Here is a 26,722-nt window from a genome sequence, read left to right on the forward strand (position 1 = left end):
GTTCAAGTGTTGACAACCTATCAATAGTTTTTAAAAAATGCAACAGTAAAAGTTTTGTCTATCATACTTAGTTGTTTTTGAAATATACTTTGAGTTTCCTATGTGACTAACAGTAGGATTCACTTTTATGGCATGATCAGTTGTGAGTTTTTCTTTCTTCTTAGAAGGATATCATCAGGTATCCCCATTCTTCAAAACTGTACTAGAAGCCAGGACATCTGATGGGAGAACACCTGAGTGTTTTAAGTTAGCTTACAATAAGATTGGCTTTGCATAAAATGAATAGGTTTGGCTTTGATTGAAGCTGCCTCGTGGAGGAGGGGAGGCAACTTTTTGTTTCAAGTAAAACATCAAACCAGCAACAGCAGGAAAGGAGTGTAATGCTAGACAACAAAGTGTGAAGCTGGATGAACACAGCAGGCCAAGCAGCATCTCAGAAGCATAAAAGCTGACATTTCGGACCTAGACCCTTCATCAGAGCCCGTCTAGGCCCAAAATGTCAACTTTTGTGCTCTTGAGATGCTGCTTGGCCTGCTGTGTTCATCCAGCTTCACACTTTGTTATCTTGGTTCTCCAGCATCTGCAGTCTTCATTATCCCTTATCACAAGCAGTGTAATGCTGTTTGAATCCAGAACTAAGTGACCTACCAGCTTTGAAGCCAGTGGGGAAAAAAAATTGAACAATGCAAGTTTTCAATTGTCTTTTGAAATGATGCAAACACCATGGGCAATATTTGAAATTGGTGTATTTACCGTTTATATATTTACTATGATTGACAGCCATATAATTAAAGAAGAAAGGATGTCAGCTACTCTGTTCTCAGTCAATGGCAGCTAAATTTCCATAACCCACAGCACAACACACAGAAATTCACTGATATGTTACTGGAGTACCGTATAGTGCAATAAAAATTGAATAATAATTCAACTGAAATAAATCTGTGCTTCACTTCAGATTACTTCCATTTGGAGGTGATCAGTGACATAAAGAGAAAAAAACTCTCATTTGAACTGGCTATTTCATGTTAGTTCAGGTCCGCAGCCCATTCCCAAACAACTAAAACAGGCTGGCCAATGAAGCTTCTAATCCGTGCACTGCACACATTCTAACTCTATGACAAGATAAGTTGTTGGTGATTCTTTTTTCATGTAAGATGTCACAGGTAATTCACAGTTAGGGCCTACAATATTTATTTTGTTCTAAACATATCACAAGTAACTGGAAAAGGAGTGTTATATTTATTGAAATAGGAGCACATACATCTCCAAGCTTCACTGTGTAACAATAATATAATACTTTTTAATTTTTTTGTGTTATCATAACATACAGTTGACTGAAAAAAACATAATACATTTTCACCCTGGAGGAACAGAATGTCTCTCACCCTCTTGTATTTTGTTGAGTTTATTCCCACACGTAGAGGCAGTAGACTTTATTTAACGTAATATCCTCAAGACAATATTTAAAAACTAAAACTGCATATAGTAAGGAATTTTAAAATTTCACGCTCGAATTTGTCCGCCAAACTTTGACCTGAATTTTTGCTCCTGTTCTGCAGGTCAGTTGAAAACGAATTGACTCCATGATCCCTGGAAAAAGATCAGATGAACAAGGCGTCACTTGGACCTGAGGGAAGCTGTTTAAAAAGCAGGCCTCTGTACGATTAGACTTCAGTGCACTGTAAAAGAGAAAGCTCACTTATTCTTTTGCCTCCAGCATAACAACTACCACACACCCCCAACACAACATCTTCAATGCTCACAGTCACCATACTAACGTGTGTCATCCAGCCCGAAAGTTCTTCATAACCTCCATACCAACCTATGCCCCTACGTGTACTACCCCTTTGTCTCTCACATTCTCAGTACCAATTCATGCCCCTCCATCTATGATCCATTTGCCCTTTATTGCTCCTTTGATAACAGGGCTACCTAATATAAATTTATCTGTCTCAACCCCTTGTCCTTGCATCCTCAGTGTAACTTCTCCAGAATTCACAATGAGCAAACCTTAAGACCCATGCTCAGGTGAAATAAAATAAAATTCTAAATGTCTATTGGGAAATTTATTTGATTTTATATTTATTGATAAAAATTCATTCACTGCATTTAACTTCCTTCAACTGCTTAATTCTTTATTAAAAACATATCCATAATCACACTTCAAAATCTTTATAAACACTTAAAATTCTGTCAGTCAAACTGTAAATAAATAGGCACCCCATTGTGATAGTGATAGATTCTGAAGCCAGTCATTCAACACAAATCCTATAATTGTAGTCCTCAAGGTTATGTCAAGTGTCATTATGAAATGATAAACAGTACTTTCCTTTGTAAAAATTGTTGAATGTTCCTCTTTCAAAAATTTATCTTAGTAGCCTTACTTAAAGGCTCCTTTGATGTCTTCATTTCCAATTCCCTTGACAGCTCTCTTGACAGTTCTCTCGATAGTCCTCTCGATAGCTCTAAAGAGTTTGAAGTTGTTCCACCTTTTACGTACATTAATGTTGCCTTTTAGCTATCAGAAAGGCCTCCTTTCCTGTCACAAAAAGTTCTATGGGTCTATCCAAAAGAGAACACTACCTCTCAAAAAGGGAACATTACCTCTCCAAAGACCTCTGGCAGCTTTAGCCCTTCTCCTAAAAGATCTAGTTTCATACATCATGTTTTAGATAAACTACTTACAAAAATTAGATCTGGTAAGGAGGAGTGACCCATCTCATTCATTACATTTTTTTTAAATAGACTTTTTAAGCACACAACAATCACACTTCTACCTAAATCTTAATTAACAAGATCAAAATGAAGAAGTCCCAAACTGGATAAAAGCAAAAGGAATTTTACTGCCTGAAAAAATAATGAAAATGTAACATCGAACAAGCACACAAATGCAGGTAATAACCTTGAAAAGAAGTAGAGCAAGTGCTGATACAGACAAGAAGTTAATGTTAGTTGCAGTTTATCATTTATAGAATGCTTACATTTGAATCCCACCAGTTTAGGTCTTCACTTATTTCCTCAGGAGTGGAGAAGCTTGCAGATAAAATTGACTTCCTGGTGAATGTGGTTTCTCCAAGTTACGTTTTCATTCCTATTGGTTTCTGGGGCTGTGCAAAAGAAAATCTTTCAGTATCCTTGCTCTCATCAATCCTCATTGCTTTCTCTCTTTGTAGTGCAAAAGATATACTTGATACACAGCTCTTGTACAGATTTTAGTGTTTGCATCGTTATTTTATTCCATGCAGGATAGTTGGAGGTAATCTTCTACCTTCCAATCTGCCAATTTATCATGCAACTGTGATCAAAACAGGAGATGCAAACTTCTTGATCTTTCATTGAGACTCACTGTCGCTTGATTAAAATGGTAATTCGGATACAGCTACTCTTGGTAACTGCACACGTGTATATCAGGTGACTACAGTAGCCATTTTAGGTCAATGGTTTTCTTTTAAATACTATCTGTATTCCACAAAAGTGTCAGATATTAAAGTCAAATGCTGAAAGTTGATTATGATTGTCCATTTTAAATACAATCTAACAATAAGATCTGAAGGAAGAAGTTTAAAGGGGATATTATAGGGGGATAGAAAATGATAAACGGTACAGAAAATCAAAATCATAGACAATATCTCAGCCCAATCTGTGAAAGCACACAAAAGGCAAATTCAAATTGTATGGACTGCCTTTCACTTGGAGAGCAATAAACCTCAAGAGAATAAGACATTTTGTTTTATCCTGAGGAAATTATGCAAAATTACAAAAAGGAAAAGTAGAATTTAAAAAAATAAAAGTGAACAAAATGCAAGTCTGTATATACATGTTAAAATAGAAGAAAATTTTGACAAAGGTTGACTTTACAAAGTATCAGCAAAGCTAGTGTTCTGTTAAATGTAATTGAAAATATGATTACTTACAAAGAATACAACAATGACATGGGTAATTCAGGCTTACTTGATAAAGGGGTTATATAATCAAAAAGATTTAATGATAATCATCCACTCTTTGGCTACATGTGCCTGAGGCAATGAAAAAATCAATTATAATTTATTCAAATTCAATGTATGAATTTCTCCTCTACATGCTCTCAAGAACCCTCACATTCTTCCTGAAGTGTAGAACTGGATGCAATACATCAGTTAGAGCCTAACAATAACAGAGTAGCTGAATAAAGATTCAATATTCCTGCTTTTGTACTCAATATCTCTACTTATGAAGCCCGAGAGAGCAAATGTCTTTTTAACCACTGTTTCTATAATTCTTATCACCATCAAAGATTAATGCACTCTACTATACTCTAAGGACAGCCCAGTTTCCCAAATACCTCTTCCCTCTCAACTTTCATTCGATCCATTATCCTTGGCGAGGTCAATATTTTGTCAGGTTCCTCTTTCTCAGTAAACATTAATAGTTTAACCCTGCACCTTTAAATATAAATCACCTGCTTTGTTTCCTAATAGGACCCTTGTAAATGGGGATAATTTTATAGACAGACATAAGAACAAAGAACAAAGAAAATTACAGCACAGGAACAGGCCCTTCGGCCCTCCAAGCCTGCGCTGATCCAGATCGGCTATCTGAACCTGTCTCCTAATATCCAAGGATCTGTATCCCTCTGCTCTCTGTACATTCATGTATCTGTCTAAATACATCTTAAATGATGCTATCCTACCTGCCTCTACCACCTCCGCTGGCAACGTGTTCCAGGCAACCCCCAACCTCTGCATAAAGAACTTTCCATGCATATCTTCCTTAAACTTTTCCCCTCTCACCTTGAAATCATGACCCCCTAGTAATTGAGTCCCCCACCTTGGGAAAAAGTTTCTTGCGATCCACACTGTCTATACCTCTCATGATTTTGTGGATCTCAATCAGGTCCCCTCTCAACCTCTGCCTTTCTAATATAAATAATCCTAATCTACTCGACCTCTCTTTGTAGCTAGCATCCTCCATATCCGGTAACATCCTGGTGAACCTCCTCTGCACCCTCTCCAAAGCATCCACATCCTTTTGGTAAAGTGGCGACCAGAACTATACGCAGTATTCCAAATGTGGTCAAACCAAAGTCCTAAACAACTAGAACATCACCTACCATCTCTTGTACTCAATATCCCATCCGATGAATGAAAGCATGCCTTATGCCTTCTTGCCACGCTATCGCCCTGCGTTGCCAGCTTCAGAGTACAATGAACCTGAACACCCAGATTTCTTTGTGCATCAATTTTCCCCAGGGCTTTGCCATTTACTGTATAGTTCATTCTTGAATTGGACCTTCTAAAATGCATCACGTCACATTTACTCCATCTGCCATTTCTCCACTCAACTCTCCAATCTATCTATATTTCCTGCATTCTCAGACAGTCCCCTTCACTATCTACTCCTCTGCCATTCTTAGTGTCATCTGCAAACATGCTAAACAGACCATCTATACCTTCCTCCAGATCATTTATGTCAGTGATCCCAACACGGATCCCTGTGGAACACCACTGGTCACAATTCTCCATTTTGAGAAACTCCCTCCCACTACAACTCTCTGTCTCCTGCTGTCTAGCCAGTTCTCTACCCATCTAGCTAATAGAGCCTGAACCCCATGCAACTTCACTTTCTCCATCAGCCTACCTTGGGGAACCTTACCAAACACCTTACTGAAGTCCACATATATGACATCTACAGCCCTTCCCTCATCTATCAACTTTGTCACTTTCTCAAATAGCTCTAGCAAGTTGGTAAGACATGGCCTTCCTTGTGCAAAACCATGCTGTCTATTAGTGATAATCTCATTTTCTTCCAAACGTAAATAGATCTTATCTCTCAATATCTTCTCCAGCAGCTTCCCCACCACTGACACCAGGCTTACTGTCTATAATTTCCTGGATTATCTTTGCTACCCTTATTAAACAAGGGGACAACATTAGCAATTCTCCAGTCTTCCAGGACCTCACCCATGTTCAAGGATGCTCCAAAGATATCTGTTAAGGTCTCAGCTATTTCCTCTCTCATTTCCCTCAGCAACCTGGGATAGATTCCATCCGGACCTGGGGACTTGTCCACTCTAATGCCTTTCAGAATACCCAACACTCTCCCTCTCCTTATGCTGATTTGACCTAGAGTAATCAAACATCTAACCCTAACCTCAACATCCGTCATATCCTTCTCCTTGGTGAATACCAATGCAAGTACTTACTAAGAATCTCACGCATTTTCTCTGACTCCCTGCATAACTTCCCTCCTTCATCCTTGAGTGGACAACTCTTTCTCCAGTTACCCTCTTGCTCCTTATGTATGAATAAAATGCTTTGGGATTTTCCTTAACCCTGTTTGCTAAAGATATTTCATAACCCCTTTTAGCCCTCTTAATTCCTCGCTTCATATTGGTCCTACTTTCCCGATATTCTTCCAAAGCTTTGTCTGTTTTCAGTCGCCAAGACCTTATGTATGCTTCCCTTTTATTCTTTGCGAGTCTTACAATTTCGCCTGTCATCCATGGTTCCTTAATCTTGCCCTTTCTATCCCTCCTTTTCACAGGGACATGCCTGTCCTACAGTCTAATCAACCTCTTTTTAAAAGCCTCCCGCATATCAAATGTGGAATCACCCTCAAACAGCTGCTCCCAACCTACTTTCCACAGTTCCTGTTGAATTTAGCTATAGTTGGCCTTCCTCCAATTTAGCACTCTTCCTTTAGGACCACTCTCGTCTTTGTCCATCAGTATTCTAAAACGTACAGAATTGTGATCACTATTCCCAAAGTAATCCCCTTCTGAAACTTCAACCACCTGGCCAGGCTTATTCCCCAACACTAGGTCCGGTATGGTCCCTTCCCGAGTTGGACTATTTATATACTGCTCTAGAAAACACTTCTGGCTGCTCCTTACAAATTCTACTCCATCTAAACCCCTAAAACTCAGTGAATTCTAGTCAATGTTGGGAAAATTAAAATCTCCCATCACCACCACCCTGTTGCTCCTAGTTGTAGTTATATGGTTATATGTCTTTCTTTGCCATAAATTATCTATGTTTCTAAGATACAATGAAAGCTTTAAAAACTTGCACGGTATGAGGGAAAGTGGAATACTATAAGTCAAAACTATTTGATGTATCAAATTCTAGAAGGTTCTTCTGGTGCATCAGCATTAATTCAATGGTTATGCTTAATTTATCAATACTCTCAGGCGCTTTCATTATATCTAGACAAATGAAATGTACTAAATATTGTGCCTGAGGATGTTTATGTAGTAATAATCTGCTATGTGATAAATAGTAATTAAGATCAGCCACATTGCTGTGGGTTTGTAGTGACATGTAGGCCAGACCAGGTAAGGATGGCAGTTTCCTTCCCTAAAGGACATTAGTGAACTGGATGGGATTTTCCAACTATCAGCAATGGATCTTTTATCATCAATGGATTATTAATTCCAGATTTTTTAAAAATTGAATTTAAGTTCCACCATGTGTTGTGGCAGCATTTGAAGCCAGGTCCCCAGAACATTACCTAGGTCTCTCGATTAACAGTCTGGCAATAATAACACTAGGTGATAGCCAATTGGTATTATTGCTGGGCTGTTAATCCAGAGACTGGCTTCAAATGACACCATGGCAGATGATGACATTTGAATTCAATAAAAATCTGAAATTAAGAGTTTGGGGCAGCACGGTGGCACAGTGGTTAGCACTGCTGCCTCACAGCACGAGGTACCCAAATTCAATTCCAGCCTTGAGTGACTGTCTGTGTGAAGTTTGCACATTCTCCCTGTGTCTGCATGGGTTTTCTCCCACAGTCCAAAGATGTGCAGGGTAGGTGGATTGGCCATGTTAAATTGCCCGTAGTGTTCAGGAAGGTGTACGTTAGGTGGGTTATAGGGTGATCGGTCTGGGTGGGATGCTCTGAGGTTCAGTGTTGACTTATTGGGCCGAAGGGCTTGTTTCCACACTGTAGGGATTCTAATTCTAATGATGACCATGAGTCAATTGTCAGGAAAAACACATCTGGTTCACTAATGCATTTTAGGGAAGGAAACTGCCATTCTAAATGGGTCTGGCCTATATGTAACCCCAGATCCTCCAGGCCCACAGCAGTGTGGTTGACTCTTTATTGCCCTCTGAGTAATTAGGGACAGGCAATGAATGACTGAAAAAAAACGCCTTCACTTCCTCTAAGTGCGGGGACTTCACAGAGTGAGACGTTTGGAGTGCTGGGTGGACAATGAGAAGAAAACATGGAGAGGAAAGGGTGAACTGCATCCTTCTGCAGGGAAAGCTGTTGCTGCTAGTGGGTAGCAGTATACCAGTTGAATATGTGCATGGATCTTTTCTTGTTTCACATTTATGGTATTAGAGTTTGTCAATGACACCAAATCAAGGATATGCAAACAAGAGGGAAGAATGTTAGAAATCACACAAGGACTCAGATTTCTTACTTGACTGGACAGGTAGATGGTGTTGTTTAATGGGAAAGATGAAGTTGTGCAGTTGGAGAAAAGGATGGTGAAAGAAAACGTATCTTAAACATCTTAAAGGCTAATGGCAGAAGCGGGGAACGCAAAAGTGCCATTACAAAGAGGTAAAGTATCAAAGAGAATTCTGTATTTGGAGCAGAAAGATTACATTTAGAAGAAATTAAGCAATTTTGTGTGTTCATGTAACATGTTCAATCAAAGAATTATACATAGTTTGGGATGTATTAAAGGCTGCAGTGAAGATTGAAGAGGATACTAACCACTGATTAGTTGTGAAGTCAAGCTCAAAAAATAGTTTTATTTTTCCCTCCACAGGAACATAGAAGGTGACCAGGAGGTTTCCAAAAGTAGGGTGGAGTTTGAGAAAATGAAGAGTGAGAGAGGTTGTGCCCACAGAAAGAAAATGCGTATTGGTTTGTGAATAATTTTACAAGAATGAAGGGCGAAGATGGACTTTAATCATTTGAATGTTGTTAGAACGCTAATAAATATGGCAAATAAGGCAAATACAAAACCAGATGAGTTATTATTTGAAAAGGAATGATAAAAGTAACAGTGAATCTATCATTGTTTATCATTATGAAAGTTAAATTTGGGCACTGACATCCAATGGCCAGACAAGTACAGTTAATCACAGAAATTTAGGACTTTCTGTCATGTTCCCCTACATTTTCAAAAGGTATAACATCCTAACATCTCACAAAGAAACTCAACATTTAAATCTATGGAGTTGTATAAAGTTGCAATAATTACCACAATAAACACCATTGACATAGAGGTTTCAACCATTCCAGCAGAACTATATGTTTAACTGCAGGATAAATTCCGTTTCTACTTTTCTTTTGTGCCTGTTTTATCTTTTTTCTCAATGTCATCATTTCTTCCCCCTTCAATTTGCACTCTGTACATGACTTGTAATTGAATCAAATATTTTAGCTTTCAACTTCTTGATCAGGTTCTGTACTGCTTAATAAAAATTCTTATTTCATACTTTTGTGGAAATTCACAGTTCATTTGTAGGAGACATCATGAAGAACTGACTCCCTAATCACAGCAAGTTCAGTGTAAATGTGCATAGAAATTTGGGAGCAAATACAGGTGTAGTGAAGGCCTTTGGTTAATATTCATTTATATGTGTAACATGTAAAGTTTATTTTTAATTATTTCAGAATGGAGTATGTGCAGATGACCAACATTCACAATTGTTTGAGCTCAGGACACTTGCACATTTATGTATTTGCCTTAACTCATTCCTATTCAGAAGAGATTACCAGAAGCTTGTGGGCTATCAGACACATTACTGCCAGTAGGATACAGGTACCACACTCTCATCAATTCACTGGTATGTGCTGAACTGAAACTGAACTTGTAATTATCTACCCCATGCTGTCAAGTGCATGCTGGCAACTTGACTAGCAAAACAATTTGATTTGGGAGATATCAAAAATTACTTTAGCATAAAATAATTTGCATCATATAATTAAGAACTAATGAAAACATTAATTTGATTATGTTTCAAATACCATAACTTTGAAAAGGAAGATACGATGATGAGTTAAAGGTGCGTGAAATACAGAAAATAATTATCACGTGAAGATCAAAAATGGCGTCGACCAAGCATGATGCAGAAACGTATGTGTGGATCAAAATTGTTTTCTATTTTCATGCAGACAAGGAACACAAACCTCAAAAGGAATAATATTTTGCTCTTTCTTTAGTATATTTATTTTGCTAGTTTGTGAACAATGATGAAAGAGTTATGATAGCCTTTTGCTTTCTATAATCACCACTAATATATGTGTTTCTTGCAAAATAATATGCAAGAAAATTATGCTCACTCCCATTTGGTTCCACAACCAGTAAATGCACAACAGAAAGGCCATTTAATGCACCCATTGTGTAAAAAAAATGGCATTAGGACAGTATTTTGCCAGTTGAGTTGGGACACTGATCCAAGATATCAGTAAAGTATTGGTATAATTATATTTGTAAAGTGAGCCTCTGAAAGAAATTTGATGGTGCATTTTAGTTAAATAGTTAAGACAGTTTGTAAAGTGGCTTATCCATCAAATATGCCTGATAGTAGGAAGAAGAATCAGTTGCGTCACATAAACAAGCTGAAAAATGTTTTGTTGTGTGGAAAAGGGTAAGGAGAAAACAGTGCTTCATTTGATAAGATAATGGACTAGATGATGGAGTCAACAAGAGTGAAGTGTTAGAAGCGATAGTCAGTTCTGAAAGTGGGCCTCCTACAGGATTTACACAGTAGTGCTGCGAACAGTTCTCACACCATTCTCACACTGAAAGGACAACAGGAGGATCTTGTAAGATTACTGAAGAAATGCAAGGTAATCGAAAGAGAAATGTTTGAATGCATTACACTAGCTAGGCATGAAATGGACAGAGAAGAGTCATGGCCGATATGTGTTGAGCCCCCAAAAAACTAAGATGGGAACAAAGGTTCAGCACATGCTGGAAAATCACTTGTTTGAAACCAGTCTAACCTGGAGTTCACTGATAATATTAATTCCAAATCCAGATGATCAACTTAATTCTGTATACATTATAGAAAGTTAAATGTGGTCACAAAGACAGATTCATATCTAATTTCATGATTATAAGGCTAAGCATTGATTGGATTGACAGTGCCATGCCCCTTTCTAAAATGGAGTACTGGCAAGTACCACTGACAGCAAAGGCTAAAGAAATATTAACATCTGTTTCAGCAAAAGATTATATCAATGTCAAGATGGTGCCACAGCTACATTCTAGAGACTTCTGAATCAAGTCACGGTGAAGACTTATACCTGAGCAGTTTATTTAGATAGCTTTGTGGTATATTGCAACAAATGTTACAGCACATGAGATGAGTAGAAAACTTGTTTAAGCAATTACAGTTGGCTGGCTTAATAATAAATTTAGTCAATAGTAAATTCACAGAAACAACAGTAACTTACTAACATATTTGGTAGGACAAGTGTTACCAAGCACAATGAAAGTGAAGGCTCTAACAGTATTCCCTATTTGTAAAGTAAATGAGAAACCATGAAATATTTAGGTATGTGTGGATTTCACTGTAAATTTATATGTAACTTCAGCATGAAACCTGTGCATTTTTTTTAAAGAAACAAGCAAAGTCAGCAGAAAGCCAGGCAGCCTTTGAGACCTTGAAGACAATCCTGTTGTGTGAGCCAGTGTTCAAAAACTGTCACTGGCTCATAATCCCAGAATGCACTTCTGAAAAGCACAATGGAATTTCCTGTGCCCCAACGAATGCAGTGGTTCAAGAAGGCAGCTCAGCACCATCATCTACATCTAAATTAGGGAACAACAATAAATACTAACCTAGCAAGTGACACTTAGACTCCGTGAAGTCTGCTCAACCATAATCCTTGCAGTGAATGATAAGGTAAGTTTTATTTACTCTGCTTATAACTTAGGCCAAGCTTACTTTGGTTACTTTCTACAAGTAAGCTGAAAAGTGCACAAACTGGACCTATCCTGCAACTAAAACTCTGCTAGAAAACATAAATAAAACTAAACCAGGAGCTATCTCCCCTCAGTTCCACCTATCTCCATGGTGATGTAGCCTAGTTGCTCTGAATCAACACTTAGATTAATTATCTGATTAAATAAATGGGCTTTACAACATTTCATGATCCACTGAATAATTTTAGACTAATTTAGTTCTACCTCCCATAAGAAAAACACCTCATGAGAATGCTTTCATTCTTACAGGTAATGTAGATGTCACGTCCCCAACTCACTTGCTAAGTAAATCCACCTGCTATTTTATACTTCTAACTTTATTAAACAAACATAGGTCAGCTTTTTAAACTGCCATTTCTTGAGGGACCTGGTAATCTCTAAAGCCCAGCTTTAATTAGCTTCCCCTTAGGACTTTGACTTTCCCAAGTCAAACCAAAATCTCTAAAATAGCCACATGAGCCATGAACTAGATATTCACAGCAGAACACCGCTGCTCACTGCCCTCTAGTCTGAGAAACAAGTGTATACTTATGATCTTTTGCAAGCCCTGATTTGGACAGTTTTATACTTGGACATTTACTGTGTATTTAATCCCATGGGCTCCAATTTAGACAATTCATTATTGCCTAATAGCTAGGTTGAATTGAGACCATAGGGCTGCTCTATCATTAGATGGAGATGACTAATGGTGGTTTAACCTGAAGATCACTTCACCTCAGGTAAGGAAAGAGGTTGAAAAGAAGGGACCTTCATGGTATCGTCAGCCAGTGCAGGAATTCAATCCACACTATTGGCATCACTTAGCATCACAGACCAGCCATCCACCCTTCAGGTGTTAATTGACAAGTTTTATTATTATTGCATAACAGTAAAACAAAAAGTACCAATAAAGTTTAAACAGTGATTTGTTAAACATTGATTTCACAACTATTTTCATCGAAGGAAAGAAAACAGTACATACCGCAGGCTGTGGGCAATGGTGAAATCTGAATTTTCATTGGTCGCATTAGTTTGAATATCAAAAAAATGGCGCAATTAAATTATCAGGATCCATTCACAATAAGTGGTTAAATTAGTATTTTAGTTGGAACTAGCATGCAATTAATAGTTGTGGAAACAATATGAAGTAAAATTGCAAAATTTTAACATTATTCCATATTTCTCAGTTTGTCCATTTATGAAGTAATTTATGCAACATGAATTAAGAGCTGATGTTAAGAGTTGGGTTTTACAGCCACAAGTCAGGTAGGTCACCAGCACACCACATCAAAGTAAAATGCAACGTATTGATAGTGGTAATCCAACATCATTCTGCCTGTCTCTCAGAACATACAGGGAGAAGGTGAGTGGCTGCCAAAATCGGAAGTCCACCCACACTTTTGGGAAAATAAATACAAGTAATTGATCATGTTAAAAAGAAAATCATCAACTACAGACCTTCCCATTTCTCAGTAATCAGACATGAAATAGCTTGGGAGCGACTGATTTTGGGTATCAGGAGACGGCAGGTGGACAGATGAAAAGGTTACATGCAGTATCAGTGCCTGCAGTTGAAGATGGCTGATCTTTGAAAGGATGATATAACAATTCAGGACAGAGTGAGAAGACAGCGGTCAAATTGTGGATTTAATGTCTCATGAATTATGTTTCATGGCCTAAATCCTCAACTGCCTACCAGATGCACAATTGCATGGCAAGTCCTCCTTCACAATGCTACTTGATAGTCATTCCCATGAAATTGCCACTAATAAACCAGCTAGTGCTTGATCAATGTTTTGAAATGGAGGACATAGAAGCAGTGGAAGGCAGAGCTCCCATTCCACCCCTCTCAATAGTTACTCGTAAAAAGTAGTTGTACTTTTCCAATTCAATACTTTTTTATCCATTAAGTCCCCTATTATTTACTTGCCTACAAATGTATAATACAGAAACAGATCTGAGTAGGAGGTGAAGAATGGAACGTTTCATATCTATTAACAGATTTTAAGGTCTGACAGTTGAACAACAACATTCAAATTATCTATAAAATGATGTTGTGAAATCTTATAACTACAAACAACACAGTTTGTATTTATAATAATTACAATGGATGCTGGAGAAATTCAACATGTCTGGCAGTCTTATGGAGAGAGAAGCAGAGCTAACATTTCAAATCTATATCACGTTTTTACAATTCAAAGTTGTCGGAAATTTCTTAAAATACTCTGAAGAGAGACAGAGGAGGAGAAAGCGATGGAGATACGCAAGCCAGAAAATGAAGTTAGAAATCCTATCAGAAAGAACAGCAGAACTTCTTCACCATAACTTCTTCTGGTAAAATCATTGAGGTCCCATTGGGCTGCTGTCACATTAGAGAAAGATTCTGGTGGTGATCTTCACCTCAGGGTTGGCACACCTCAGGAGAAGGGCAAGTTCAGGTAGACAGGAACTTCGTAGTGACCTCAAGCAGTGTGGGAGTTGAGCCCATTCTGTTGGCATCACTCTGCATTGCAGGCCAGCCATCTGAGCGAATCGACACGCAGCACAAAAGCAGACTGCAAGAGCACACTCTACTGAATCACAGTGCAAGTTTCCTTCCCCAAATTAGCCTTTTTCTGAGTAAGTTGACAAATGTTTGGGCAATCCTGAGTTTCAACAACATGGAAGATAAGATCAGACAAAAATGCTGAATCTATTCAGTCACCAAAAATAGAATATCATCACTGTTATCACCTGAACTGCAAACAAACTCAGATCTCAAAATATTTGGTAGACTGAAATATCAAAGTCCTGTTTACGGTTTTGCTTTGGAGAAGTGTGACAGTAGTTTAGTAATTTACTTACCTTAATTTCTACATTTGAAAATGACTAGTTACCAGGCAGAGAAACATTTGACTAACACATTGCCAATCACCTCAATTAAATGAGCTGATAGAGTGGATGCTTATTAAATTCAGAAACTAAATGGCAGTCCATAAAAGCAGAAATGTGTGCTTTGGAAAGATGATGAACTTCAAATGCTTCCTCTGAACAATTCTGCCCCCCCACCAAGCAGTTGAAACGGTTCTTAGTAAATTATGCATGATAACACTAAATTGAATGTTTCTCAACAAAGCAGAAATACCCATGCTTTGAGGTTTTGCCTCAGCAGGGTGATAAATACATAAATGTTTCCATGGCAAAAGGCTTTCATTTCCCTCACTAAATCCTTTTGTCAAAGGTCGTCAATGAATTCCCTACTGCATATCAGGCTAATTTAAATTAGCACCATCTGTGGACCACAGTCTCATCAGAGGTCAAACTTAGGATATCTCTTTAAACTTTATCAAAATATGATCACAGTAAATGAGCTAAAGTAGTTTCAGAAAAAGAATTGGTGCATGAACAGGGACATCTAATGCTATTTAATTAATGTAATGGAGGAATTAAGTTTACAAAATGCATTTTTTCTGATGATTTCTCTAACTTACCTGAAGGCACTGACTCCACATGGGATCTGAAACCATAACCATAAGCAATCATTGCATATAACATGCAGTTTTGATACAGACCAATGAGCCCATTTGGTCACTGCAGTTGCTAATGGGCATTATAAGCATCTCCATTGAATTTATGAGACTAGAACTGCAGATGTTGGAGTCAGAGATGACAAAGTCTGGAGCTGGAGGAACACAGCAGGCAAGGCAGCATCGGAAGAGCAGGACAGCTAATGTTTCAGGTTGGGAACCTTCTTTAGATTTCTGAATTTCTTCAGCTCCACACCTTGTTATCCATTGAATTTGTCTCATTTTGACACAACAATATATCTGTCCATCGTTTTCTTCCTTGAGAACTTATCTAATTTCTCCTTAAGTGAGGTTAATACTTGTGTGAGCCAGTTCCACACTTGGCCCATTCTCTCTGTACGCCTAGTGGCCATTTTACACTTACAAATTTAGACAATCAGTACTTGCAAATTTTAAACACAATCCAACGCAATAATTAAGATGGGTGCAATATGCGCTTTATAGCAAAAGTCACTTGTTGGCTTTCAGAAAGGGCATCCTCACTGGAATTTTCACTTCTTATTAAAAAGTAGGTCATTTAAGGCTGACGTAGCTAACTCAGCAGATAATGCTTGAAAATCTGTGACCTCGTTGCTCTGTATAGTACAGCATACCATTCCCTATCGACTCATTAGAGAACTTACTATGCATATTGTTACCATTGGGAATTACATTGCCACAAACTATTGATGAATTTTTAGTTCTGTTCCTGAGCTTTGGCATAATTTGGACCCAAAATTAAACTGTTTAATTTATAAGGTAAGCACTGAAGCAAACATTACACAATAAAATATTTATAAGTTGTAAAGGTAAACATGATGTAGCAGGTGTTTCTTCTTTCACCCCTTATTATGGTCACATTTGCAACTCAGAAGTAAGTCCACCAGACAATATGCACTGCTGAAACACAATTGCACAGCAAAATACAATTCAGCAAACATCTCAAAGCATATGAAGTGACTTGAGGGTGATTCTGTAAGCTTATAATGAATGCCGTAAGCCTGATGCCCACTGCTAAATTGATTTTTTCCCCCTGAGCCATCAAGCTAATATTAAACAGATGTTTTCTTTTTTTAAATAAAAAAACGCACTTTTAAAGCCATTTTAAAGCCATATTCCAGGTGGTGAGAAAATCTGGAAGGGAACATTAATTCATTCATGGGATATGAATATTGATGGCTAGACAAGCAGTTCTGTTCCATCTTTAAATGTCCTGGACAAGGTGGTGATGAGGTCATTCTTGAACGCTGCAGTCCATAAGATGGTGGAACACTCACAGTGCTATTAGGATGGGATCTCATAATTTTCACTCAGAGACAAGTTGGGAATATTAAGGACCACAAGGAACTGGAATACATAACTGTTTAGGCATTCTGGATGAAAAATGGTTTTTAAGCATGTGACTTCTTGATAATCAAGCTAAAAGTTTAACAAGTACTGTAAGCTACCTATTGGTTACAAAACATCAGGTGAATTGGTGGAAAGCAGACAAGTAAAGCTTTTAAGAGATATGATTTATGCCTTCAATTGCTTGACAAACTTGACATGCTGGTGCTTGTGCACTGAATATTGCCTCACAGCAACCTCTCAACTAAAGTTCGGGACACACCAGGTATATCAGTTGAAGGAACAAACCTCAAAGAAGATGGCAGCAAAATTACATATCTCTTCCTTGAGAAAAGGAAAAACTTTAGATAAAAAAAAATAAGCTGCACAGATCTCTCTCAGTAATGTAACTTCTCCAAACCTGAGAAAGCTTCAGAAATCAGTATTTTTAACTTGTTTCTAAACTCTGAAAGGTCAACGTTTACTTCTAATATTACCCTTATCTATACTGAATTCTGATCTGAAGATTTTCCATTTATTCTGTGGCTGTCAGCGTTGCATTCTTGATGACAAGAAATTGACTGGATTATGAGCAGTCTTCCCACTCATTTTATCTTTGAGTTCAGAGCTTCAGGCCCTTGGTCTACTGGACTGTTTAACCTCATTAAACTCAGGGTGAGAATTCAGATGAGGGTGTCACTTGAGCTCACCCCACCTCATCAAAATGTAGCTGATGATTGTAGTAGGAGGGGTAGAGAGGACCCAAAATCATGTAGGGACCTTAACTGTTCCTTCTGAGTGCTAAAGGAGTGCATCTTCTGACCCATTGGGAAAATAGCTAAGAATATTTGATAAGAAGTCTACACATGATTCACTACAACAACTCATCAAGACTTTTTCAACAGCTGTCTCCAAACCCATATCATCTACCAATTAACAAAGTGTGGAGCTGGACAAACACAACAGGCCAAGCAGCATCTCAGGGCCGAGGCCGGAAACGTCAGCTTTTGTGCTCCTGAGATGCTGCTTGGCCTGCTGTGTTCATCCAGCTCCACACTTTGTTATCTTGGATTCTCCAGCATCTGCAGTTCCCATTATCATCTACCAATTAGAAGGCTAATGACAGCAGGTCCATGGGTACACCACAAGCTAGTTTTCCTCCAAGTGACAGATCATTCAAACTTGGAAATAAATCACTGTTTCTTCACTGCCTCTACACCAAAAGCTGCGAAATACCTCCACAGTGAGTGTTCCTGCACCAGATAGGCTGTAATGGTCACTACCGCCTGCTCAAGGGCAGTTATATTTTGGCAATAAATGCTGACCCATCCTGTGTTGTTCACTTCCAATAGTGCGTAATAAAAAAAAGTGAAAACCTTTAGAGAAAATATTTCCATCATTATACACACTTAAATCAATTTGCCGCAAAAGGCAGTATCATAGGTTGTGCCTTGGCAACTTGCATATGATATGCTAATAAAACATGTTACGCAATTCATGGCCTACAACACCACTTTCCTCTGGAGAAACAATGTAACTTGTGTAGGGTCACTGTGAGAATTAACCGATCTTTCTCCTTAAGCCCTCACACATCCTGACTCACAAGACTATCTACCAACTACAAGGCACAAGTTAGGAGTGTGATGGAATAATCCTCAATATCCCGGATGATTGCAGCTCCAACAATGATCAAGAAGCTTGGCACAATCAAGGACCAAGCAGTTGCGATTGTCACTCTGTTGACCACCTTCAACATTCATTCCCTTTACTTGTGACAAACGGTGGCAGCAATGTATAACATGTATAAAACACACTGCAAAAACTCACTAAGGCTCCTTTGAAAATATCTTCCAAACACATTGGAACTTCAAGTTCACCTCCAAACAGCACACCATCCTGACTTAGAATTATATCACCATTTCTTCTTTGTGGAAGGTTGAAATCCTGGACACTCTTTTTAACAGTACTGTAGGCTTACCAGCACCACATGAAATGTAGTGGCTCAAGAAAGACTACTACCTTCTCAAAGCAAGAGAGATGAGCAAAAATGTTGTCGTAATCAGCAAAACTCACATCCTGTGAAAGAATATTCCTTGATGTCCTTTTATTGATGTGCCTGGATGCCATTGCATGACCAAAATTAAAACCGTGTCAAGGTTTGAGTAGCATCACATGGTGCAAAGTTGCTGAGAAGACACATTTGTGACAGACCTCCACAATAAAAATCATACACCACTAACCCCATTCTCTTTACGCATGGCATTTTAAAATTGGTCTCTGCTAATTATTTTTAAATCCACTCATGGGACATGCTCATTTATTGCCCATCCTGAGTTTCCTTCTAAAAGGTAGTGGTGAGTTGCTTTTTTGAATCACTGCAACCCATTTGATGTCTGTACACTGACAATGCCATTAGAGTGGGAGTTCCAGGATGTGAAACCCAGCAACACTGAAAGAACAATGATGCATTGCCTGGTCAGGATAGTGAGTGGCTTGGAAGGGAACTAACCTTGGCTTTTTAGATGCTAATGGATATTTTTCCTAGACGGTAATGGAACCCCTTCCAAAGAAAGAGTAAATTTTTATAGATTTCTATCTACAACAAAAAAGTGATTGGCTCATTTCGTCACCGTGACCCTCTCTTGTTGTAGCATTTCCTTTCTTACTGGTTTGTGTGCTTCAAACTCTAAGCAGCCCAACAAGATACAAGTGCACCCATGCACATTTGGTGTGTATAATGCTGCCAGGGCCAGGACTTATTTCCATATGCGTGAGTCATCTGCTTGAACGGCTTTGGATACACTAAGATGCTATCACAGAAAGAGCTTAGCATTTTTAACAATATGGGCTACAGTGATTTCCCATCTTCCACCCATTGTCTGTCATCTGAATAATATCATCACTACAATGTGGCCCAGGAAATCAAGCTCCTGAACAAAAATAAAACCTGCAGGAATTCTCAAGGATGCTACAGAGAACACTCAGAGAAACTGTAATGTGCAAATCCAATGTACAGAAATAACAATATGGTTGATAATTGACAATTTGAATTTTATTTAATAAAATGCACACAGTTTCCACACAATTAATTTTACAGCATTATCTTGCATAAACAAAATGAACAGGCCAGATTTGCTTTGAATTCAATGTTGCTCTTGAGCTGAACCATTGATGTATTACCTGCATGTCTTTTCACAGTTAGTTACCAAGCTGTCTGTTTCCTGCCTTCTGAATGATGGGAACTTTTATTCACTTCCCCCTTAGTTTGAGCTGTGATATTAAATCCTGCTGAGAAGGATTTGCTGTGCCAGCTTTTTCCTGAATCCCCAAAGAATCTACTGCCCTGCACATTTGTTTTAAAAGTTCAACAATTGTCAGCATTAATAGTGCCCATTTGGCATTTTTTCTTACCTCTCTGTACCGCTATGATCTGCTTAGACTAAATTGTCCAGCGAAAGAAACCATTCATTTCAAAGTAGGCTCAAAGTTTCTATTTAATGGTGTCTATTCGTCGCCCCTGTTTATTCTAGCCGGTTCTTTTTGAAATAAAATTTATTATGTGATGGCCCTCACTCGTCAATAAATCATCCATGTTATCATCATTTCCATTCAGAAGAGGCAGTGAATGGTTACTTGGGCATGGAGGGAATTATGACTTATCCTTATTCACCTGTCCACACCATGTTTTTCTACAAAGTCACTGGGTAGTGATAAAGTGGAGGGATTCTGCTAAAACGTCCAAGTTGATTAGTTTATTTTTAATCATAAAATCTGAAAATGATGCAAAATTATTCTCCCCCCTCCGTGACCATGACCAACCCTCCCTCTCATCCTCACCTTCTTGACCTGACACAACATGCCCATCTTCTCTCCCACCTATCGGCTCCTCCCATCTCACTGACCAATCCCCACCACTCCCTACATGCACTCACCTATTGCCATCCCCCCTACCTTCCCCAGCCCCACCCCTCCTCTCCCTACTTATTTCTGAGCTCCCCTCCCCTTCCCCATTTCTGAAGAAGGGCCCCACCCCGAAATGTCAACTTTCTTGCCTCTCTGTTGCTGCCTGGCCTGCTGTGTTCCTCCACCTCCACACTTTGTTATCTCTGACTAACGCATTGCCAGTTCTTGCTATCTTAGTAACATTGGTGGTGGATGTGCTCAGAGGAAAGCATCAGTTTTACAGATAGACCTATCACTGAAACACAGCTGAAAGACACATTCTTACAGGTGACCATGATGCCAAGCTCCAAACACATGTTAATGAGGTGTTTAACTTTCTAGGATGAATTCCAAAAGCTGTCGGGATCCGAGCTCATGATAAATTGGTCTGCATGTGACCTAACTGAACCTACTGTCCGAATAAAATTTTCTTTAAATACATACTTCATATGCAACCAGGGAGAACATCTGTGATTTTCCAGCTCCATAACATGACTATGGGCTCAATTGCATCATGGTCACTATAATAATGGGTCCTGTTAACAAGCATCAAATAAAAATTAAACTTTTAAAGGAAGCAAACTTCAGGTTGTCCCAAATGCAAAAAAGTCAATGTAGATTTGCAGAGTGATTACCTATAAGGTGATCCTAGTAGTTTTTAATTGACAGGTACCTCTAATTCAGACCTCGCTCTCTTGCTCTGCTCAATTACCTCCAGGACAGAGTCTAAATATGATTTATAACTGCTGGGTTGCAATACATATTTATACATTCTTCTTGTCTGTTTTATGGTCTAACTCGGGTTGATCTGCATCTAGAGATAGTAGGAACTGCAGATGCTGGAGAATCTGAGATAACAAGGTATAGAGCTGGATGAACACAGCAGGCCAAGCAGCATCAGAGGAGCAGGAAGGCTGACGTTTTGGGCCTAGACCCGAATTTCGGAAGAAGGGTCTAGGCCCTAAATGTCAGCTTTCCTGCTCCCCTGATGCTGCTTGGCCTGCTGTGTTCATCCAACTTTGCATCTTGATCTGCATCCATTGGTGTTTCAAAGAATGGAGGTAATCTTACTGAAACATATGAGGTCTTGAGAGGATTCAACAGGATGGATGCTAAGTTGATGATTCCCCTTGTAGGAAAGGCTAGAACGAGAGGACATTGTTTATAAGTAACAAGTCCTTGTGGAATTCTCTTCCCAGGAGAACAGTGGAGGCAGAGACATTGAATTTGTTTCAAGCTTAAGTTAGATAACATTTTGAGGAAGTCAAAGGTTATAGGTAGTAGAGTAAAGTTGGAGCCAAAATCAGATCAGCAATAACTTTATCAAATGGTGGAGCAGGCTCAAGAGGCCAAATGTCTCTTGCTCCTAACTTTTACATCTGATTCTTGTTTACTGATACTTTAGACACAGCACATAATAAGCTTTTTTTTCTCTCGCTGCATAAACCTAATAAATGAAGATTGAGTCATGTCCTGTGAGTCAGCACTGGGGAGAGAAACAAACACCCCATTATAATTGGTACTAGTGATCAATTTCCATACTATCATAGCGCATTGATCATTCAAATATTTCCTGAGTATCCCCAGCCATTTGCATAAAATGGAGCAATTGCAGATAACACGGAGTAGAGCTGGGTGAACATAGCAGACCAAGCAGCATACCAGGAGCAGGAAGGCTTGGCGTTTCAGGCCGAGACCCATCACAATAGCCTTGCAATTGCGTTGCCTCATTTACTTTGGACGCTGTGATTTGTAAAGTGGCAATTAGGAGAGACAGTATAAAATTAGAGAATGCAATGGTTATACAAAAAAATTAATTCTCCTTATCAATGTATCCTATGAGTAGCATAGCATTCAATGGAAAAATTTGGTGCAAGGTTACAAAAGAAAAGCAATTAATAGTTGAAATCAGCCATCTATTATATATCAAAATGTAAATTTAGACCACTTTGCTGTGGGTCTGGAGTTACATATAGACCAGACCAGGTTAGGACAGCAGCTTCCTTCCCTAAAGGACATTAGGTACTTAATATCCAGAAGAAATCATCCCATTGTTTCCCCCTCCATGTTGCAGGGAAATTGAAACCTTCACTGTGAAAATGCAATTGACACTGAGAACTGAGAGTAAAGACTAACCAACCATTAATAACTCAAGCATGAATGATACATACCACCAGTATGCTGTTCAATGTTGCAATGTGAACAAGCTGTACCATGCATTTCAAATAACAATATTGAAGAACAAAGAAAATTACAGCACAGGAACAGGCCCTTCGGCCCTCCAAGCCTGCACCGATCGAGATCCTCTGTCTAATCTGTCACCGATTTTCTAACGGTCTGTGTCCATTTGCTCCCTGCCCATCCATGTGCCTGTCCAAATGTATCTTAAAAGATGCTAAAGTGTCTGAGTCTACCACCTCAGCTGGGAACGCGTTCCAGGCACCCACCACCCTCTGTGTAAAGAACGTTCCACGCATATCTCCCTTAAACTTGCCTCCTCTCACTTTGAACTCATGACCCCTAGTAATTGAGTCCCCCACTCTGGGAAAAAGCTTCTTGCCATCCACCCCTCATGATTTTGTACACCTCAATCAGGTCCCCCCTCAATCTCCGTCTTTCTAATGAAAATAATCCTAATCTACTTAACCTCTTGTCATAGTTAGCACCCTCCATACCAGGCAGCATCCTGGTGAACCTCCTCTGTACCGTCTCCAAAGCATGGACATCCTTTTGGTAATGTGGCGACCAGAACTGTACACAGTACTCTAAATGTGGCCGAACCAAATTCCTATACAACTGCAACATGACCTGCCAACTCTTGTACTCAATACCCCTTCCAATGAAGGAAAGCATGCCATATGTCTTCTTGACCAACCTATTGATCTGCGTTGTCACCTTCAGGGAACAATGGACCTGAACACCCAGATCTCTCTGTTCATCAATTTTCCCTGGGACTTTTCCATTTACTGTATAGTTCGCCCTTGAATTTGAACTTCCAAAATGCATCACCTTGCATTTGCCTGGATTGAACTCCACCTGCCATTTATCTGCCCAACTCTCCAGTCTATCTATATTCTTCTGTAATCTCTGACAGTCCCCTTCACTATCTGCTACTCCACCAATCTTAATGTCATCTGCAAACTTGCTGCTCAGACCACGTACACCTTCTTCTAATTTATTTACATATATCACAAAGAACAGTGGTCCCAGCACAGATCCCTGTGGAACGCCACTGGTCACAGTTCTCCAATTTGAGAAACTCCCTTCTACTACTACTCTGTCTCCTGTTGCCTGGCCAGTTTTTTTATCCATCTAGCTAGCACACCCTGGACCCCATGTGACTTCACTTTGTCCATCAACTTGCCATGGGGAGACTTATCAAATGCCTTACTGAAGTTCATGTATATGACATCTATAGCCTTTCCCTCATCAATCAACTTTGTCACCTCCTCAAAGAATTCTATTGCGTTGGTAAGACATGACCTTCCCTGCACAAAACCATGTTGCCTATCACTGATAAGCCCATTTTCTTACAAATGGGAATCGATCCTATCCCTCAGTTTCTTCGCCAGTAGCTTCCCTACCACTGACATCAGGCTTACCGGTCGATAATTACCTGGATTATCCTTGCTGCCCTTCTTAAACAAGGGGACAACATTGGCAAGTCTCCAGTCCTCCGGGACTTTAGCCATGTCTAAGGATGCTGCAAAGATATCTGTTAAGGCCCTGGCTATTGCCTCTCTCGCTTCCCTCAATAACCTGGGATAGATCCCATCCGGACCTGGGGACTTGTCCAGCTTAATGTCTTTTAGGATACCCAACACTTCCTCCTTCCTTATGTCAACTTGACCTAGAGTAAGCAAACATCTATCCCTAACCTCAACATCTGTCATGTCCCTCTCCTTGGTGAATACCGATGCAAAGTACTTGTTAAGAATGTCACCCATTTTCTCTGACTCAGCGCATAACTTTCCCTCTTTGTCCTTAAGTGGGCCAATCCTTTCTCTAGTTACCCTCTTGCTCTTTATATATGAATAAAAGGCTTTGGGATTTTCCTTAACCATGTTTGCCAGCAATATCTCATGTCCTCTCTTAGCCCTCTTAATGCCTTGTTTCAGATTCGCTCTACATTCCCGATATTCTTGCAAAGCCTTGTCTGTCTTCAGTCGCCGAAACCTCATGTATGCTTCCTTTTTCCTCTTGGCTAGTCTCATAATTTCACCTGTCATCCATGGCTCCCTAATCTTGCCTTTTCTATTCCTCATTTTCACAGGAACATGTCTCTCCTGCACGCTAATCAACCTCTCCTTAAAAGCCTCCCACATATCAAATGTGGATTTACCTTCAAACAGTTTCTCCTAATCTACATTCCTCAGATCCTGCTGAATCTTGGTATAGTCGGCCTTCCCCCAGTTTAGTACTCTTCCTTTAGCACCACTCCTATCCTTGTCCATGAGTATTGTAAAACTTACGGAATTGTGTTCGCTATTTCCAAAGTAGTCCCCTACTGTAATATCAACAACCTGACGGGTTCATTCCCCAGCACCAGGTCCAGTATGGCCCCTTCCCGAATTGGACTACATACACACTGCTCTAAAAAAACCATCTTGGACACACCTTACAAATTCTGCTCCATCTTGGCTTCTAATACTGAGTGAATCCCAGTCAATGTTGGGAAAATTAAAATCTCCCATCATGACCACCCTGTTTCTCCTACACCTTTCCAATATCTGTTTACATATTTGTACCTCTATCTCATGCTCGCTGTTGAGAGGGCTGTGGTACAGCCCCAACATTGTTACTGCATCCTTCCTATTTCTGAGTTCTACCCATATTGCCTCACTGCTTGAGTCCTCCATGGGGCCCTCCTTCAGTACGGCTGTGATATCGTCTTTGACCATTACTGCAACTCCTCCACCCCTTTTACCTCCCTCTCTATCCCGCCTGAAGCATCGATATCCTGGGACAACTAGTTGCCAATAATGCCCTTCCCTCAATGAAGCCTCAGTAATAGCAATAACATCATACTTGCCACTGCCCAAATAAATGAAGACCGCTCCCGCTCAAGGTAATCTTTTTAAAGTGGGAAAGAAAACCTTACCGCCCCGGCAGCCTCCTGGTGCTCTCTCTGTCTCGCTCTCGCTCTCCCGAAAATGAGGACCGCTCCCGCTCGAGGTAAGCTTTTTAAAGTGGGAAAACTAGCCTTACCTTCCCAGCAGCCTCCTGGTGCTCTCTCTGTCTTGCTCTCGCTCTCGTCCCGAAAATGAAGAATTCATCTTTGCCTTCTGCAGCCAAGAAGACTGCATATGCATGACCTACTCAGCTTGCGGGTGGACTTGTGTGTGCTTTCTGAGGTAATATGGAACACTCGACTCACATTTTAATCAATACAATGTGAGATTAAGATAGAATATTATAACGAGCGGGGGAGTAAAAGCAAACAACAATTGATCATTATTGGTGAAAAGATCTCAACAGTGCTCTGTAATAAGAAAATTTTAATGCAAAATATTCCAAATTTTTCCTTGCAGCTAATTGTAATTGGATTATTTGTAGTGAAATGAACTCATAACAAAACTGAATTCTGAAAAGGAATTCACAATGAAATGTCAAGTTGCACACCAACTATCGTACTCCTTTGTCGCAGGCGCAATGTTTTAAAAGATAATTCTGATATGGAATTGTGTTTTAATGTAGGGTAAAATGAGGAATGAATCAGGTCATTGACCTGCTATGAATTCTGGTGACAACAAACTTGGGTGGTGTCATTGTTAAGGAAAAAATTAGGAGCACATGTTGTTTTACGAAGAAGAAAGTTCAAGGTGTTGCTGCTTGTTAACAAAGATGTGGTTACACAGATAAATGGTTAATTCCCAAGCCTTAGGGAGGTGTTAAAAACATCTGGTTGCAAATGCTTATAGTTTGAGCTAGCTATTTAATTCCTAACTAGTATAGAACTCATCTAAAAGATAGCTAATCAGCATTTCTA

At 39.3% G+C, this 26,722-nt stretch overlaps 1 long non-coding RNA gene across 2 annotated transcripts; it reads right to left on the reverse strand.

Moving 5' to 3' along the window:
• Positions 1 to 1,337: 1,337 nt before the first annotated feature.
• On the reverse strand, positions 1,338 to 26,072 carry LOC125466851 (uncharacterized). Of its 2 annotated transcripts, none has more exons than XR_007250517.2 (3): positions 25,942 to 26,072; positions 2,982 to 3,107; positions 1,338 to 1,590 (listed from the first exon to the last, which is right to left on the reverse strand). It is a non-coding gene; the product is annotated as an uncharacterized LOC125466851 (long non-coding RNA). The 2 variants fall into 2 exon arrangements; XR_007250518.2 differs by having other exon boundaries at positions 1,338 to 1,679.
• Between the last annotated feature and the right edge of the window lie 650 nt (positions 26,073 to 26,722).

The sequence above is a fragment of the Stegostoma tigrinum genome, chromosome 32 (genome assembly GCF_030684315.1).
Source record: "Stegostoma tigrinum isolate sSteTig4 chromosome 32, sSteTig4.hap1, whole genome shotgun sequence".
NCBI lineage: Eukaryota > Metazoa > Chordata > Chondrichthyes > Orectolobiformes > Stegostomatidae > Stegostoma > Stegostoma tigrinum.